This window comes from Mastomys coucha, unplaced genomic scaffold, assembly GCF_008632895.1.
Source record: "Mastomys coucha isolate ucsf_1 unplaced genomic scaffold, UCSF_Mcou_1 pScaffold11, whole genome shotgun sequence".
Taxonomy (NCBI): Eukaryota; Metazoa; Chordata; class Mammalia; order Rodentia; family Muridae; genus Mastomys; species Mastomys coucha.
This window is the reverse complement of record NW_022196893.1, coordinates 22,949,917-22,968,072: the sequence shown is the minus strand read 5'-3', so window position 1 is coordinate 22,968,072 and position 18,156 is coordinate 22,949,917. Positions and strand designations below refer to the sequence as shown.

At 38.5% G+C, this 18,156-nt stretch overlaps 1 long non-coding RNA gene across 1 annotated transcript in view; it reads right to left on the bottom strand.

Annotated features, from left to right (window-relative positions):
* Positions 1–4,610: 4,610 nt before the first annotated feature.
* LOC116081845 overlaps positions 4,611–18,156 on the bottom strand; it is a 15,790-nt gene continuing 2,244 nt past the window's right edge. Inside the window, exons 2-3 of the long non-coding RNA XR_004115034.1 lie at positions 4,882–5,008; positions 4,611–4,789 (exon numbers count right to left, since the gene is read on the bottom strand). This is a non-coding gene — a long non-coding RNA (uncharacterized LOC116081845). The remainder of the gene's footprint in view (positions 4,790–4,881; positions 5,009–18,156) is intronic.

The window sequence follows — 18,156 nt, the reverse complement described above, 5'->3', positions numbered from 1 at the left end:
GACTTCCTTTGGTGATAACAGCAATGTGGAAGTAAGTCAAATAAACCCTTTCCTCCCCAACTTGCTTCATAGTCATGATGTTTGTGCAGGAATAGAAAACCATATAAACATGTTATTTCAATTCAAAATTACCTTTGGAGACCTGTTCCCTGGTATGCTAATGTTATGGATTAAGCAAGATGACAGTGAAGCTAATGACTTCCTATAGCAGAGATGGCTGCCAGCCATTTGACTGTCCTTAAATGAAGGTGGTAGTGAAGCCATTGCTCCACTTTATCCAGCCCTTAGCAAAGATGGTGTCTAGTCTTGTGTTGGTCACATCACAGAATGGAATGATATCACATGATTTGCGATTATCTGAGCATAAAATTTCAATTACTAACCCCAAGTTATCAGTTTTAACCATATTCAGCAATTTCTAAGTCAATAATCTTGTTGTAGACCTTGGACATTAAAAACATGCCCGTGTCTAACAAGGATGAGCAGTAACACATTTTCAGAGTTATCAAAAGGTTAAAATAGCATACAATCGCAGTAGAACAGTATGAAAGTTTCAAAATTATCCATACTTGAATATGTTCTGAATCCCTATTATACTAGTTCCAGAAAACCAAGAGGGTAATTGAGCCTCAGTGGCTGGTGGCTGGTGGCAGGAGAAAGAAACAACATTCATCCATACTAGCATGCAGTGGCTATGTGCTAGCAAAGACTCAAGTTATTAGACACATACTCCAAATTACCTTTTATTAATCTGAATAGACCTTTATGATCTTTAAATTTCATCATCATATTAAGAACATTCTAAGTAAGGGTTGAATTGTAGCATGTTGTAAAAATAGAATAAAAATATAACTCTGAATTTCTATCATCATCATCATCATCATCATCATTTGTATATACAAATCCATACCAACTTAAAATATGGGACTTGCTTCTTTTTTAAGTATATAAGGAGACATAATAACAAACAGTTCAGTAGAGCTGAGAAGATATATAATTGATGCTTCATATCATGTGCTTATCTTAAGATGGCAAAGTCATATCATAGGTTGCAAGCCATATGGTCAGCATGGTTACTAATATTTAAAACATTGTTTCCTAGTTGATCCGTGTATTTTTTCTTTTTATATATATATATAATACTTTTATACACACACACACACACACACACACACACCTATATAATGTGAGTTGCAAATTATATGGACATATAGAAAGTTAATCCCAAGTTACATACACATAGAGTTGAATTTGAGTTACTTACACATGCATATATTTAAAAAGAGCTCAATAAAGATAAATACTGTTGCAGATTATTTAGACTTTAACCTGTACCCAATGAACAACATGTAAATTCTTATATGAGAGTTTACAGCATATCCTTAAGATACACATTTTTCTCCTTGAGAGCAGAATGTAAAGAAATAAGAGATAAAAGATTTTTAACAGTTGGGAAGCAGAACTTTAAGTGAAGAGCAGAGTAAATATATATAAGATATTTTAGAATCATTTGTCTGTAGAGGTAAGAACCTGGAAATTCAGGCAGTATGTAAACATGGTATTATAGTTTTATTTGGAAGAAGAAATGGCCAGATATGCAATTGTTCACTAATTCATGAGCTGTAGCCAGTGGATTAGCTGGATGGTCAGAAACTTGGAAAGATCATGATTGAAAAATTTGTGAGAAAGACATCTGGGAAAGAAGGATGTGGGTAGATCTCTCCAAATGGGTAACAGATATGAAGATATTTGTGTCCCTTGTAAATGTTCATCAAAAAGTGACTTCAGTCGAGGAGGAGTCCAATAATCAAGTGAGTAAGATGACCATTCTGTGGACAGTCAGCCTCTTTCACATGCCATCCCTATCATTGTCCAATGGGCACATGGACAAAGTGGCCATGGTGGCAGAGATAGAAGTTATGCTTGGGCTCAAAACCATAGACTTCCATTCACCAGGACTGACCTGGCTACAGCTGCTGCTGAATGCCATATCTGCCAACAACAGAGACCAACACTGAGCCCCAGATACAGCACCATTCCTTTAATTGACCAGCCAGCAACCTGGTGGCAGGTTAACCACATTGGACCAGTTCTTTTGTGGAAAGGACAACATTTTGTTCATATTGGAGCAGATACTTATTCTAGTTATGGATTTTCCTTTCATGCATTTAATGCTTCTGCCAAAACCACCATCAATGGACTTACAGAATGTCTTATCCATCACCGTGGTATTCCATACAGTATTACCGTGTCCTGTGATTAAAGTCAATGGTAAACTATAACAGCATAACCCAATCAGGATGACAAAGGGCACAGACCCATCAGGAATGAAGGTATGGGCCACTCCTCTAGGAAAAGAGCCAGGACCTGCATAGGTGCTTGCAGAGGGTGGAGGAAATACAGAATGGGTAGTGGGGAAAGAGAGTTATAAATACTATTAAGGTCATGTGACCAGTTGCAGAAACAAGGATTATAAGTGACATGATTGCTTCTGTTTTATTTTGTTACTGAAAGCGTGTTTCCCCAGGGACATTGACCTATTCTAAATTTGCAATGCATTTGCAGTTATGTGAGGGATAATTATATCATTGTAGGCATATTTATGACTTAGTTATTGTTTTTACTTGGACATGAGATATGATTTGTGTCATGTTGACAATGGATGGATAATGATAGCTATTCCCACTTGTCAACTTGACTATATCTGGAATGAACTGCAAACCAGAATGGAGGTCACACATGTGATCCAGGTCTTGAGGCTAGAAGACACAGTCTTTTAATCCAGATCTTAAGGCATAGTGGTCAAGAAAATCTTAAATCCAAAAAAGGTGGTACATGCCTTTAATTCTAGGAGAAGGGGGCAAGCATATCTCTGTGTTCAAGGCCAGCCTGGGACAGAACAAGTTTCAAGTAAAGGACAACTTTGGTCCAGGCATGATGGAACATACCTTTAATTTGGACCATGCCTTTTTCGGGAGTTCTAAATAAGGACAATAGAAGAAGGAAGTCTTCCTTCTTCTCTTCCTGCTTCCACTGATTCGCCATCACATATATTAGAATCCACTTCTTTAGGATTCCAGCTTATACAGAAAAACAGCTGAAACAGCCAGCCTTGTGGGACTGAGCAACTACTATATTCTTAGAGTTTCCATTCACACCTGCCTTGTTGGGTTAGTTATATAGAGTTATATAGAGTTGAGTTAGTTATATAGAGACATCCCATTAATTCTGTAACTATGGAGAACTCTGATTAATATAGCCTCTGTAAATGTCTACTTGTTTGTCTCTACCTGTTCCCTAGGTCCTAACTCCTCTCTCCTTCCCTCAGTAAATCCCTTTCACACTAGGTCTGTTGAATGGTATAATTTTTCAGGGGCTTTGGCATGGACCAGCCAAAGGTAACCCCTTGCCACCTTATATTTCATAATATTCAGGGAAGCCAGGAAAGAGTCAGAGATGACAAGTCTTTGATAAACTTAGAATAGTTTATAAGCCAGAAATGGGGTGGGTGTGTATCTCTGTCCTTAGAGCTCCTGAAAACATCTGAATACCAAACATCTGTCTACTTTATTACTACATTTAAAAAATTATCCTTCCTGAAAAACATGGTTTCAAAATGTACATGAGAATATTACATTTCTGTGGCCACTAAAAAGACATGGAAAGCAGAGTTATCTGATGTTGTATAATGTTTAATGACATATATACCCAGCAAAAGGGCATAATTTCATTTATGTGTGTGGTTGAAAATGCCTGCAGAAAAGATGGCCGCAACTCTTTATAGGAGTAGAAATAATTGCATTTGGTATCTATTTTCTTCTCTAGTCCCTACATTTCTGAGTTGCCTTGCCTTGCCTAGCTGCAAGGGAAGCTGGGATGTATAGTCTTTTAGAAAGATCCTGTCATTCCAAACTCTAAGGGATATAGAAAAATGGGGATCAGGGACATAGATTTTTACTTAGCTATTTTCTGTTGAAGAGGGTATTTGTCTTAGTGTAGTCCAGCATCCACTGAAGAGGGCAGGGGTTCTGTGGTTACTTAGGATGAACTTTTAACTTAGTTGGCTGACAGATCATGTGATTGCTGTCCTGAACTCCAAAAGAGACTGGATTTCAGAGTGAAACAGTGATTTCTAGGTGCCATGTCATTGTTATAATATTGTGAAGAGATACCATGACCAAGACAATGCCTATAAAAGGATGTATTTACTTTGGGGCTTGCTTACTGTTTTAGAGATTAGTTCATTATCTTCATTGTAGGAAACATGGTGCCATCAGACAGACATAGGACTGGATTAGTAACTGAGCTTGCTATATGCTGATTAACCACCTTAGTAAGCAAAGGGACTTGTAGAACACTATACCCTTTTGTTTAGTTATTTAGTAACAAGAGAACTATAGGGAAGTGGGAAGGAGGAATCTTGAAGGTTCTGGAGCAAACACAAGAAAGGTTAAGTCTCATCTGTATGTTTTTCTATGTTGTAGAAAGTGGTATGTAGATAATAAATGAATTTTAGAATGTTCCATTTACATTTTGAGGCTAATCAATAAGTGGTATCACAACCTCTGACACTGTGTGTTGCGGGAAAGCAATGCTCAGGAGAAGGCATGTCTTGGGAAAGTTGCTTTATATTTTCAGAACTGAGTTTTACATTTGTGTACTCTGATAAGAAACTGCTGTTGAAATAGAGACCATTTGAGGAGCTAGTTAATTTATAGAGCTAATAAATTTACAAGTAGAATATTCCTATGCTGACAGAGAGGGTACATCTTCTCATTTCTCCTTGAACCTAAATGAAAACAGTATTATTTATGAGATTTACAATCTTTTCGTGAAAATGTTATGTATGCATACTAAGGGGAATAAAACACAAATACTCACATCTGATGTTGTAGTCTGCTTTCTGTTGCTGTGATAAAACACTGACCCAAATCACCTTGCACATGAGAAAAGGATTTCTTGGCTTGATCCAGGGAAACCAAGGCAGGCAAGAAACTAAAACAGGGACCTAGGGCAGGAACAGAGACAGACACCATGGTGGAACATTGCTGACTGGTTTGCTTCCAGGCTTACATTCAGCTATCTTTCTTAGACAACCCAGGATGGTCTGTGTTAGGATGGTACTGAGCCCTTCTCCATCAACTGGCAATCAAGAAAAGGCCTTTTGGGCTAATAGGATGGAGGCAATGCCTCAATTGCAATTCCTTACTTCCAGGTGTTTCTAATGTGTTCCATGTTAAGAAAAAAAATTATAAAACCCTGTCTCGAAAAACAAAACAAAACAAAACAAAACAAAACCAAACAAACAAAAAAAAATAAGAAAAAAGAAAAAAAATTACCCAGTACTTCTGGTGTTCAAGAAATGAATTAATATAAAACATGTAAGCAAAGGGTAGTCAGAGTTAAGACAGATATTTTCAACCAGTAGTCATCGTCTCACGTTAGAAGAAGAATAACTGTAATTTGAACTATATCCTTAGTTTTTGTTTGTATGAATTTTTAGAACTGTAAATGTATTTTAAAAATCAGTAAAGCATTTTTAAGTTTCTAAAACTATACTTAATGCTTTTTAAGAAGTTAAAAAAATAATTTTCATAAAACATCTAACAGTGAGCAGGAAAAAATATTATCTAATCAGAAACATCAAATGCATACACAGTAGAATTCAATGTTAGTAAGGAAATGAAACACAATTTTCAATGTCTAGGCTGCCTCCTCCCCTCAAGATTAACTACAAAACATTTACCAGCCACATAATTTTGAAAGCCCTCAGGAAAAGAGACACAGATACAGCTCATTTGGTATTCTTTTTAAATCTTGCCTTGAAATAACATTCAAGCATCACTGTTAAACATAAACTTTCAAAAATAATACAATAGAGTAGAATGTGGGTAACTCGAAATAAACAATAAGGTTTCAGATTCAATGAGTCATCCATAGAACAGCCCCCAGGTGCCAGGTTTCTTCAGAAGAAGCTCCAGAAATCCTCCAGGCAAGTTCCCTCCCAAGCTCATAAACCTAGTGTCAAGGTGATGGTTACAGTCTACTCTTGTCTCTGAAGCTTCACATTTCCCCAGTGCACTCAGTGCCAGAGATTGCTATTCCTTTGCTGTGCTGACTTTTCTGTCCTCAAAACCTATAGAAGGAATCAAATCAACAGTGTGACCTGTCCATCAAGCCTGAGTAAACTGGATGTTCCTGCTTATAAGAGGAGCTCAAATTTGTATTCCCGAAAGCCTTGAACATCAATGTCAACAGAAGTTCAAAAGAGACAGCACTCCCCCACACATCTGCTCCTCCATCTTCTCCTCTATTGGTGGTGCTAGCTGAAGGCTAAAGTGTTAACAACAACAACAACAACAACAACAACAACAACAACAACAAAATCCTTTATCATTTAATTTAGTAAGTAAAGGCACAATACAATGTGTTGTTTATTAGAACGGAATGCAGAAATTTCCTATTTTGCTCCAAAAATTCCTCTTGGACTATGTGCATTATTTCCCAGACCAAGGGAATGAAAGGCAAGTTCTCCCTTCCCTGAAGAGATGAAAACCACCTATGAACATATCAGCCCTGCAAGTGTCTCCAGGTTTTCTGCTGATTTTTCCATAGAGCCTTCTTGTTGATGGGACAAACCCATGTTGCTGTCACAGTCATCCTGCTGTCCATTCTAAATAGGTCAGGATACTTGAATAAACAATTAATAAATGAGACCTCATAAAACTGAAAAGCTTTTGTAAGGCAAGGGATGCCATCAATAAGACAAAATAGCAACCTACAAATTGTGGGACAAGATCTTCATCAACCCTACATCCAATAGAGTGCTATTATCCAAAATATATTAAGAACTCAAGAAGTTAGACACCAAAGAACCAAATGACCCAATTTAAAAAATGGGATACAAAGCTAAACAGAGAATTCTTTACAGAGGAATCTTTAAATGGCAGAGGAGCACTTAAGGAAATGTACAGTGTCCTTAGCCATCAGGAAAATGCAAATCAAAATGACCCTGAGATTCTACCTTACACCAATCAAAATGGCTAAGACAAAAAACTCAAGTAACAGCACGTGCTGGCAAGGATGTGCAGAAAGGGAACACCTCTCTACTGCTGGTGGGAATGCAAACTTGCACAACCACTCTGGAAACCAATCTGGCTGTTTTTCAGAAAATTTGGAACAGTTCTACTTCAAGGCCCTGCTATACCACTCCTGGGCATATACCCAAAAGATTCTCCATCACGCCCCAAGAACACTTGCTCCATTATGTTCATAGCAGCCTTATTCATAATAACCCAAAACTCAAAGCAACCCAAATGTCCTTCAACCAAAGAATGGATAAAGAAAGTGTGGTTCATTTACAAAATGGAATACTATTCAGCTATTAAAAAGAGAACATCATGGAATTTACGGGCAAATGGGTGGAACTAGAAATTACCATCCTGAGTGAGGAAACCTAAACCCAAGCCATGCGTGTACTCACTTTTATGGGTATTAGCCATACAATACAGGGTACCAATGCTACAATCCACAGACACCCCAAAAAAGCTAAACAACAAGGAGGGATTAAGGGAGTATGCATGAATCTCACTCAGAAGGGGAAATGAAATAGTTATCAGAAGTTGATGGAGCAGAGAAATTGGATGGGAGACAGGATGGGGAGGTGAAGTGAGGGAAATCAGGTATGAGCCAAACCAGGGGAGAGAGAGCCCAGAGAGTGAACAGAAATTGGCAGTGAGCAGTGTGTGTGGGGGGTGGGGGGCACCTCTAGGACATGCCAGAGACCTGGAATAGGGTAGGCTCCAATGAGTCTATGAGGGTGACTCTAGCTGAAACTCTTAGCAGTAGGGGATAAGGAACCTGCAGTAGCCTCCTCCTATTGGCAGGCAGGACTCCCAATGGTGGGATAAGGACATCACTCCACCCACAAAACCTTCCACCCAAATTTGTCCTGCCTATAATAAATGCAGGGAAAGATGGAGCAGAGACTGAGAAAATGGCCAAGCAATGACTGGGCCAATTGGAGATCCATCCCATGGCTGAGAACCAATCCCTGACACTATTAATGATACACTGTTATACTTGAAGACAGGAGCCTAACATAACTGTCCTCTGAGAGGCATTACTCAGAACCCAAAGGAAACAGATACCAAACAGCCAAACATTCCACAGAGCTCAAGGAATCTTGTGGAAGGGTTGGGGAAGGATTGAGACACCCATAGGGGTTAGAAACTCCCCAGGAAAACCAATGGAGTTAACTAACCTGAACTTCTGGAGACTCCCAGAAACTGCACCACCAACCAAAGAGCACACATGGCTTGTACTTATTACCCCTGAATGCATGTAGCACATGAGCAGCTTGATCTTCGTCCTTGACTCTGTTGCTTGCCTATAGATCCTGTTCTCTTAACTGGGCTACCTTGTTTGGTTCAGTGGGAGAAGATTTGCCTATTCCTGCAGTGACTTGATGTGCCAGAGTGGGTTGGTACTGAGGGGGAACACCCCTTTCTCAGGGGAAAAGGGGAAAGATGAATGGAGGAGGGCTGTGTGAGGGGTTACTGGGAGCAGAGGGGGACTGCAATTAGAATGTAAAGTGAATAAATAAATGAATTAATGGAAAACCAAGCATTTGAACTATTGAGGATTGTAGCCTTTCTGTTAAAAATGTTAAATAATTTTGTTGCAATTTATATACCAAGTACTGAATGTACTAGAGAATTAAAATCGCAAGCTAAAAAATGCAACCTGGAACACAAGGCACATTGACTGGCATTTATATGACACAGGAAATGGTAGTGAGGTAGGAGCAGGCTTTATCATAGCTACCCTGTTGACAAAGTGCATACATATTCAGAAAATGCATCTCTAAGTTAGGTGTTTATTTCCCTGCTACTAAGGCAGTGCAAATAGTGTTTCATATGTAGACAGTAGGGAAAAATGAAGATAAAAAGGACATATACCAGTATAGCTGGAAGATCATGCATGATGCACACGCCCTTCAGCTTTATCAGTTTGGGGATTTCTTTTCTCTGTTAGTTGGCATAGCTTCCTTTTTTACTAACAAAATGAGGCAGAAAAAAAAAAAGTAAGCTTATGGCCAACAGCTTGTCTCAGACCCACAGGGTGAAGGCTCACTTGCATAAAGCTGCATCTTTTAAGCTTTTCCTTGTATTAGGAATTACCAAGTGAAAGGCCATACCAATGCTTTAACAGAGGCTAAATATCAGCTTTATATGGCAAAAATTTCTCTAATACCAGTTACACACTGTTTGAGAAACACATTTCAAAATACAGAACGTTGGCACTTGTTGGCACTTCTTGCCACCCCTGCTACCACATTCCTTGTCATCCCCAGATATCCTAAGTTCCGACATTACAGATGCTCTGGCTCCTCTGCCACAGCCCATGCCAGCATTTCATCAGATGGCAATGGCAGAGTGATATTTTTACTTGTTGTCAGAGATCAAAAGTTTCATAATGAAATTCCAGATCACCAAAGGAAAACTCTAAACATTTCACCGTGGTCCAGAAGCCACTGTAATTTTTCCTCTGCCTATATTAACTGAATGCAAAGGAGAGCTACTCTGACATCAAACAGAAGGTGGGCTGCACATTGTTCCTGCAAACTATATGTAAAACCTGGTGATCCCATTCTGATCGTAATGGGAATCTCTAAGTATAGGAAACCTGTATACATAGGTCAAAAAAAAAGTACAAAATGTGTTTTTTTAAAGGGAAGGATATTTTTCTCAGCACGGATCAAATTATTTAGCATATGTGTCACTAAAACAGGTTGTAGAAACAATTATTTTAGAAATGGCTTATCTTTGCAAAATTTCAATTTAATTTTTCTGGTTAGGCCAAACTGAAAAAAAAAAAACTTTAGCTTTTATTAAAGTACTTGAGATTGTCTTCAGTCCCTGTATGAACATTTTTTATAGGCATAGTTTTAATAAAAGTGAAGGAGATTATCCTAGAACACTATAAATCAAAATAACGAGATAGACTACCAGCTGAATGATAAAAATAAATACATGTAAGAAGTCCCTAAAAACACTTGCCTAGAGCTCATACTTCCTCCAAAATGTTGCCATTGAAGCCTTTGAAAATATGATCATAATTTCCCTATGAAAGGTTTTAATAGAACAAAGAGTTACAGAAATCCCCTAACAACATTTCTAAGACAATGGGTTACTCTACACAGACAGACGGGGGTGGGGGGCTTCTTGCTGCTGAACACAGTAACACTGACGATTCATTGAACATGGAGAAATCGAGCTGGTGTCTACATAGAACATAGGGCAATGAAGAATAATTCATTTCTCATCTGCATTCCATTACTGACCTATTTGTATACAGATGGCCTTTCTCTTACATTCATGTTTTTCTACAGCCTAAGCATCCCTAAGTCCTATAGTGTTACCTACATTTAATTGCTGAAATGGGAGTTTCTGGTTTCTTTGGAGACTCAGTTGTGTCATGTGATGCCTTTCTGGAAGCTGTCTTGTGAGGGGATTCTTCTGTGAGGGGATTCTTCTGTGAGGGGATTCTTCTTCTTCTTCTTCTTCTTCTTCTTCTTCTTCTTCTTCTTCTTCTTCTTCTTCTTCTTCTTCTTCTTCTTCTTCTTCTTCTTCTTCTTCTTCTTCTTCTTCTTCTTCTTCTTCTTCTTCTTCTTCTTCTTCTTCTTCTTCTTCTTCTTTTTCAATACAGGGTTTCTCTGTGTAGCCCTGGCTGTCGGGGAACTCACTCTGTAGACCAGGCTGGCCTAGAACTCAGAAATCTGCCTGCCTCTGCCTCCCAAGTGCTGGGATTAAAGGCTTGCTGCAACATTGCCTGGCATGAGAGGATGTTTTGCTGAGAACAGATATGTGGTGTTTTTCTGGAAGCTATCTAATGAAACGGCATGTGATAGTTCACTGGAACGAATTCCTGAGGGAACTCGTGATGTTTGGAAAGAGTATAAGTATAACCCAACAGTGGATGACATTCTGGCATTGGTCCTCCATGCTTTCTTCACTGATCTTCCTGTGTCATAACTTCACAGACAGAAACACACCAAAGAAATGTTGTTGTTGTTTCAGTTGCTTTTTGTCCACTTGAAAGGACTTGCGCCAATTGGCAGGCCCCTGGGTTTCTTCTGGATTGAGCCACTGCTAATTCATGATTGGTGTGTTGCTAGTGGACTGGACTCCTAAAAAAGAAGACTGGAATTGCTCTCAAAGAACCATTTCCCAGCAGGTCCATAACTCCTGTTTCCTACTAACTTTTCTTCTCTCCTACCTCTGGTGGGTGGTGGGATAAAAAGGAGCTTAAAGCCTAAAAAACCCTTACTAAAGTAGGTTTTGAAAAATAGAAACCTACGAAGATCTCCATTCCATTCACAATAACACCATGATCCCTGTAGAAGTTTCCATTTGCACACATTTCTGTAGAACACAATCACCGCCCTCTAACTATGGTAACCTAGACATCGTGTTAGTCACAAAAACTTACAACTGTTAGCCTGGTAAGATCCTCTGCAGTCTTGATTCCACAGTGCACAGTTCCCTCCCAGTATCATGAGGAAAAATAATTTGGGCTGTGTAAGCTAACCCCTTATGACATATCTTAGTAGAATGTATTTAAAAATGATTACTCAGTGTTTCAATTTTTTTTTTCTCCACATATCATCCCCACTATACATTGCTCTGGGACATTTCTTAACAATATCTTGAAGTATTTTCTTAAAATGTCTGTGAATGTGATGCACAGTAATTGTGTCTAATTCTCCTGACTTAGCAGTCTATTTGAATACTTTAAGAAGACCTAATTTAGGGTAATTTACATTTAGTGGATCTAGTTACAGTGTGTAACATTTTTCATTCTAAATTCTCATGAACCAATTGTCTTGAATTTCTGGTTTTTTTTTTCCATTCTTTTAATTCAGCTTAATTCCACTGTCAGCAAAATGTGTATCTGTGTGTGTGTGTGTGTGTGTGTGTGTGTGTGTATTATTATTTTTCTAATTTTCCACACCATACCAGTCAGGCTTCTCTACAACAGAACTGATAAAATGATATATCAAGAGTGTATTTATCAGATTTGTCTAGATGGTATAGTCTGGCTACTTTCATACAAGAGTGTCTTAGAACCCAATCCATGTGGGAAGGCTGAAGATGCTAGCCACAGATATCAGGGAAGAATGGTGGTTTCAGCAGCAGCAATAGCACACAAACTGACTCTTAATACCCAACATGGCAGCTCACAAACATCTGTAAACTCCAATTCCAGTGGTTCTGTGAACTTCTAGTTTTTCTTGAGTACCAGTCATATACATGGTATACATATGTACATGCAGGTAAGCTATGCATGCACTTAAAATTTCATAAAATCATTACTAAATGTATAATTGAAAGATTTCATGGATACACTGGTGCAAACTTTAGATTTCAAAGAAAGGTTTTATTTTTTCACAGAACAGTGTGATTTAAACAATAGCATATACATACATGCATATTTATTCACAGTAAAGCATTAACATGTGTTGACTCACACTTTCACATTTAGTATATAATTGAAACAAGGGGTAGAGATTGGTAAACTGGATTAGCAAAATACACTTGCCACCAAGTCTGATGACCTAAATTCAAGCTCTAGGACCCATGTAGAAGAAAGAGTGAATCAGCCCCTGCTGTGGCACAGGCACACCCCCAAAAATCAATATTATAAAAATTTTTACAAATAAGCAATAATTTTGTTTTCTTGAAAGTGTATGTTGTCACTAGTTCTTTTGGAAAGAGATGCCTCAGAGATTTGCCATAGTTGTGTGTGAACAGCAGTCAACTAACTTCCTAAAATATATGAAAAGGAGCCTAATGGGGTCTCCTAATAATGGGGGCGATGAAGCCAATTGACCATCTCCTTTTACCAAATGAAGCTTTTAGTCGTGGGACTCGGTTGCATTCAATTAAATTGTTGGCTAAGGTGGTGGCTCATGGAAATCCCAAGAGAACCCAACTACTAAGAAGACAACAGGATTGACTCAGCAAACTGAAGAGTGGTGTCTCTTTACTCAGGAAAACACGCATACAACTCATTGAACATGGACAAGATGAGCTGTGCCTACCTGGAGCCTTCACCCCTAATGTGTTTGCTGTGGGAAGATACTCTAAAGGCTACTAAAGGAGAAATGCAAACACCAGCCCAGCCACAACACAATTGACCTACAATCTGTCCTGCCTGCAAGATATGGTAGGGCAATAGTGGCATAGAGCTTGTGGGAGTAACCAACCAATGTCTGATTTGACTTAAGGCCCACTCCATGAGATAGAATCCATGACTGAGTGACCAAGAAGCAGAGTTGATAGCCTAGACATAAATCTAAGGAAAAACTAAACACTACCAGTCTCAAAAAAAAAAAAAAAAGTAGAATCCATGAAATGGCTTCTAAAGATATTCTGCTGAACTCACAGATCAGTGCCTTACTCAGTCATCTGTGTAGCTTCCTCTGGCAACAGATGAAGACAGAAACAGAGACTCACAGCCAGACATTACGTGGAGAGAGAGTCTAGTGGTACATCTCCATCAAATCCCTCCCCTCACAGCTCAGGGAATCTCACAGGAGAGGAGACAGAAAGAGTGTAAGAGCCATTTGGGATGGAGCACACCAGAAGAACAGGCCCTCTAAATCAACAGGATTGTTGCACTTAGGAACTCACAGAGAAGGATTTGATGGACACATCCAATTTAAGGTTGAATGTTCCAAGGTTTCTCATTCTTTATGGGTTTTTAGCTCGCGTCTCTGTATTTATTTGTTCCTCTATGATTTAGGAGAATGTATAGACAAATATCATTAAGAGTCATTTTATTGATATGTTTGTTTTGTTTTACTTTTTATTGTATGTAAACAGTAATATTTGCTTTTTCCTTTCTGTACAAAACATACTAGCACACAGGGGTGAAGGCTCTATGTAGGCCCCAACTCTTTTTCTCCATGTGCAGAGAGTTGTGTAGGTGTTGTCTTCAGCAGTGGGGTCTTGTCATTACTTCATGGAGAGCTACCTATAGTCTTGACAACAGCCTGGGTTGTTTGGAGTTTTCTCTTTGTCCAACAACTCAATTAGATGTAACCTGATCCATGTATTGGAAACTTCATTTAGTGAAAGAAATATCTAGTTGGGACTCTGGATCCTCAAATTTTTTGTTAATTTTATTTAGAGTGCCCTCATATATGTATGTACTTTAGGAAGCTTCTATTGTTAGAGGATTTTTTGTTTTGTTTTGTTTTGTGTTTTACTGCCTCTCAAATGGCCCTTAATTTTAGCTGTCTCTCTCCATATTCCCTCCTTTGTTCCTGTCTCACTCTGCTCCCCTCTCTCCACTTGATCCTCCCATTCCAACCTCTCATTCATAACTATCTATTCTACTTCCCTTTCCTAGAGGAATTCATGTGCCCTCCCTTACCCTAGTCTCTATATCTAGAACCATAGAGGACTGCAGACTTTTTAAACCTGTGCCCAGAACATAAGGAAATTGCCTCAGCCTTGAACATGCACATTATCTGGCATATCCAGATGATGGTGCAGGTCTTCTTTCTCTTTGAATGAGATGACCTCGTCACAAACTAATTCACCTTCAAATCCCCAGTTGTGGGAAGATTTTCTTCACTGGCCAACTCTTCTCTTCTGCATGTTACCTCTGCGACTGGAGCCTGCTTTCAGGTTCCTCTTTACCTCTTCTGATAATCATATCTTTAGGCTAGAATGCTTGAGTTTCTCTAGACTTTGTCATAATGATATGTTTGATGTTATTTCAAGCTTGAGTACATAAATGAGGAAACAAATAATGGAGAAGTGACCAGAGATAACACATTATTCCAGATACATTGTAATAAAAAACCGACTCCAGACCCAACATACCCACCAACCATAGTTCTCTGTAGGTAGCTTTCAAATTCACTTTAATGTGAATTTCTCAACTCTTCTAAGATTTGAAATGTTCAACATGAAAAAGAAGATTCAGAAAGAGAAGAAGTAATAACAACTGCCTCTGAGATCAATTTGTAAATTCTTCATAGCCTCTGCCAAAAGCCAGGCATAGCTGGCTCTGTTCTCTGGCAATCCTATAGACACTGCACTCTATATAGTCATCAAGTATACATATAGTGGCCAGGCATGGTGGCATATACCTTTAATCCCAGTATTTGGAAGGCAGAGATAGACAGATCTCTGGGGCCAGCTTGAATCTGAGGTCAGTTTGTTCTACATAGCAAGTTCCAGGACAGTCAGGGCTAAATAGTGAGACCCCCTTTGAAAACAAAACAAAACAAATTATACACACATATAAGGCAACAAAGGGGGCTTCTTTTTCCCACTTCTAAACATTTACTGCATTAATGCAGTACATTTTGGAAATATAATAAAAGGCCAAAAATAAACTGGTAAACAGTGAAACATCTGGGATAATTTTAACTTAATAAAATGCAAAATCTGGATAAACATTGAGTATGGACTCCTAAAGGTCAAGCTACTGTGCCTCATGGAAGATGCAGACACAATAATTATGTGAGGATTTCAAAAACCAGCCATCATAATGTCAGAATTATTTTCAGATGTTTTATTTTCTCCTTTAGCTTATCCTCAGCTTTTTTTTTTTTTTTTTTTACATCGTCAGGTCGACTTCTTCCACCACGACTGCCATCATACCATCATGCTATCAACTCCTTGGTTCAAAAACTTCCTGTAGAACCTCATTGTTGTGATATAATGTGACAGCATCTCCGTATAGCACTCCAGATCTCCAGGCTCAGTTCTGATGTTCCCTGTCTAAATCTTATTTGTCACTTACATGTCTCCTGTTTTACAAACTGGACCATTTTTCACCATCACTACCCTCCATCATTCGGTAGGAATGATAGAGCACTGATCTTCTTAGTTGCTTTCTCCTTTCTACTCTAATACAGACATTAGAATATATGTTACTTCTTGGTTGGCCTGTGCACACTCTTGAGTATGTATACATGATGTTTCTACAGCTGTTGCTTTCTGAAACTATGGTTTACTGACTATATCACCACAACTCTGAACATTTTGTTAGTGCTCATAACTATGTATTGAAAATGAACAAATGGTTGTGTACCCCAATAAAACTTAGCATTTTACTCTCATATAGTTTTTAATCTCATAAGGTGTGTTCCAAATCCAGGTTATTTCCACCAGTTGCTTGACAAGTTGAAGGAGGCAAACCCTGTCTCAGCACATCTTTTGTCATCTGCAAATCCTCAGAAGGAAAAATTACACGTTTTCTTGTTTATAACAATATGGAACTATTTCAAATCATTTGGACTGCACTCAACTCTGTAGACGCTGATGCTCACGCTGTCAAAAACTTACAAATCATGACAGATTTTGAAAATAGTTTCTAGATTGGACTGTAATGAGGAAGTCATGTATGCCCCAAATCTATCTAGAATAAATATGCATATTTGAAAGAAAAAATAATTCTTACAGACTGACAGAGGTGTATCTGTAAAAGTAAGAGTCTACATGCCATTCTTTTATTTCTACAGACAGGTTTAAGTCCTTTATTTTCAGTTCTTCAAATCCTATTTGTGACTTTTACACATATGTTTTGATTTGTGCTACTTGTGTATTGAGACAAAAACTACCTGTATACTGCTGTTGAAATGGAGGATGAATGCCAGTTTCCATGATGGTTTCATGCATTTGTATTTGGAATAGGAAAGCTTTTTTAATGGGGAGCTTAAGATACAAAAGAATAAAGTCATTTCTAGTCTAGAAAGTACATGTTCTCCAAAGTGGAAATAGTACATGTTGTGTGTGTATTAAACCTGAGAACAGACAGCTGCGCTGTCTGAGGAAGGTTCTTGGGGATCATGAGGATCATGGAGGGAAAATCATCCCTGCAAGAGGAGCAGGTCGGCAGTTTAATCCCAGAGACCCCACATCCACTTCCAGTCAAAGTGGGACTGCTGAGCAATCAATGCCCCTTTCTGAGTCCACTGTAATATTTTTTCTTCTTTTTCAGGACTCTATTATTGTTTTGTTAAACAGAAAGTTGTAAGCAATTATTGAAAGAGCATGGTCCCACATTTGGGAAGCTCCAGTGTCTTGAAGGAATAACAGTTACCAAATAAGTCATGTTCAGAAGTCTATAGAAGCAGCTTGAGTGAACAGTGCTATGTGACATGCAGGAAGTACGTGTGGAAGAAGATACACTCCTGAATGCCAACTAAAACATGTGCCAAGAGAAACAGGTGTGAGACAGTATTTTCTGTGCTAGTATAGTACAAAATAGTAAAACACAAAGTACTGTCATTCAGACTTTAAGATTTATTTATTCTTATTTTATGTGTATGAATGTTTTGCCTGCATTATATCAATGTGCTGCATGTAGTGCTTAGATCCCATGAAAGCCAGAAGAGGATGCTGCATCTTCTGGAACTGAAATTACAGATGGTTGTGAGCCTCCATGTGGGTACTGGAAACCAAATCTGGTCCTCTGCGAGAGGAACAAGTGTTCTTCGTAGCTAAGTCATCTTTCCAACCCCTGTTATTTAAATTTTAAAAACAAGAATGATCCAGTAGGTTGCAGAGTGTGAAGATGTAAAGGCCTTAGTGGTTAAGAAAGTAAAAAAAAAAAAATCATAGTAATTGTCTTAGGGTTTTAATTGCTGTGATTCAATTCTATGACCAAGTTGGGTTTACTTGGTTTACACTTGCACATCACTGTTCATCATCAAAGGAAGTTAGGGCAGGAACTCAATTAGGGCAAGAAGGTGGAGGTAGGAGCTGATGCAAAGGCCATGGAGGTGTACTGCCTACTGTATTGCTCATCATGGCTTGCTTAGCCTGCTTTCTTATAGAACTGGCATCCCAGAAGTAGCATCACCCACAATGGGCTGGGCCATTCCCCATCAGTAACTAATAATGAAACTGCCCTACAGCTGGATCTTACAGAGGCATTTTTCCCATTGAGATGACTCTAGTTTGTATCAAGCTGACATAAAACTAGCCAGGACAGTGATCAGTGCATGCTCATTAATGCTAATTTTCAACAGCTCTTTCTTTTTCAGAGAAATTCAACTTGGCTCTGAGTTGCAGCCATGGATGATTAATCTCTATTGTATATATATATATATATATATATATATATATA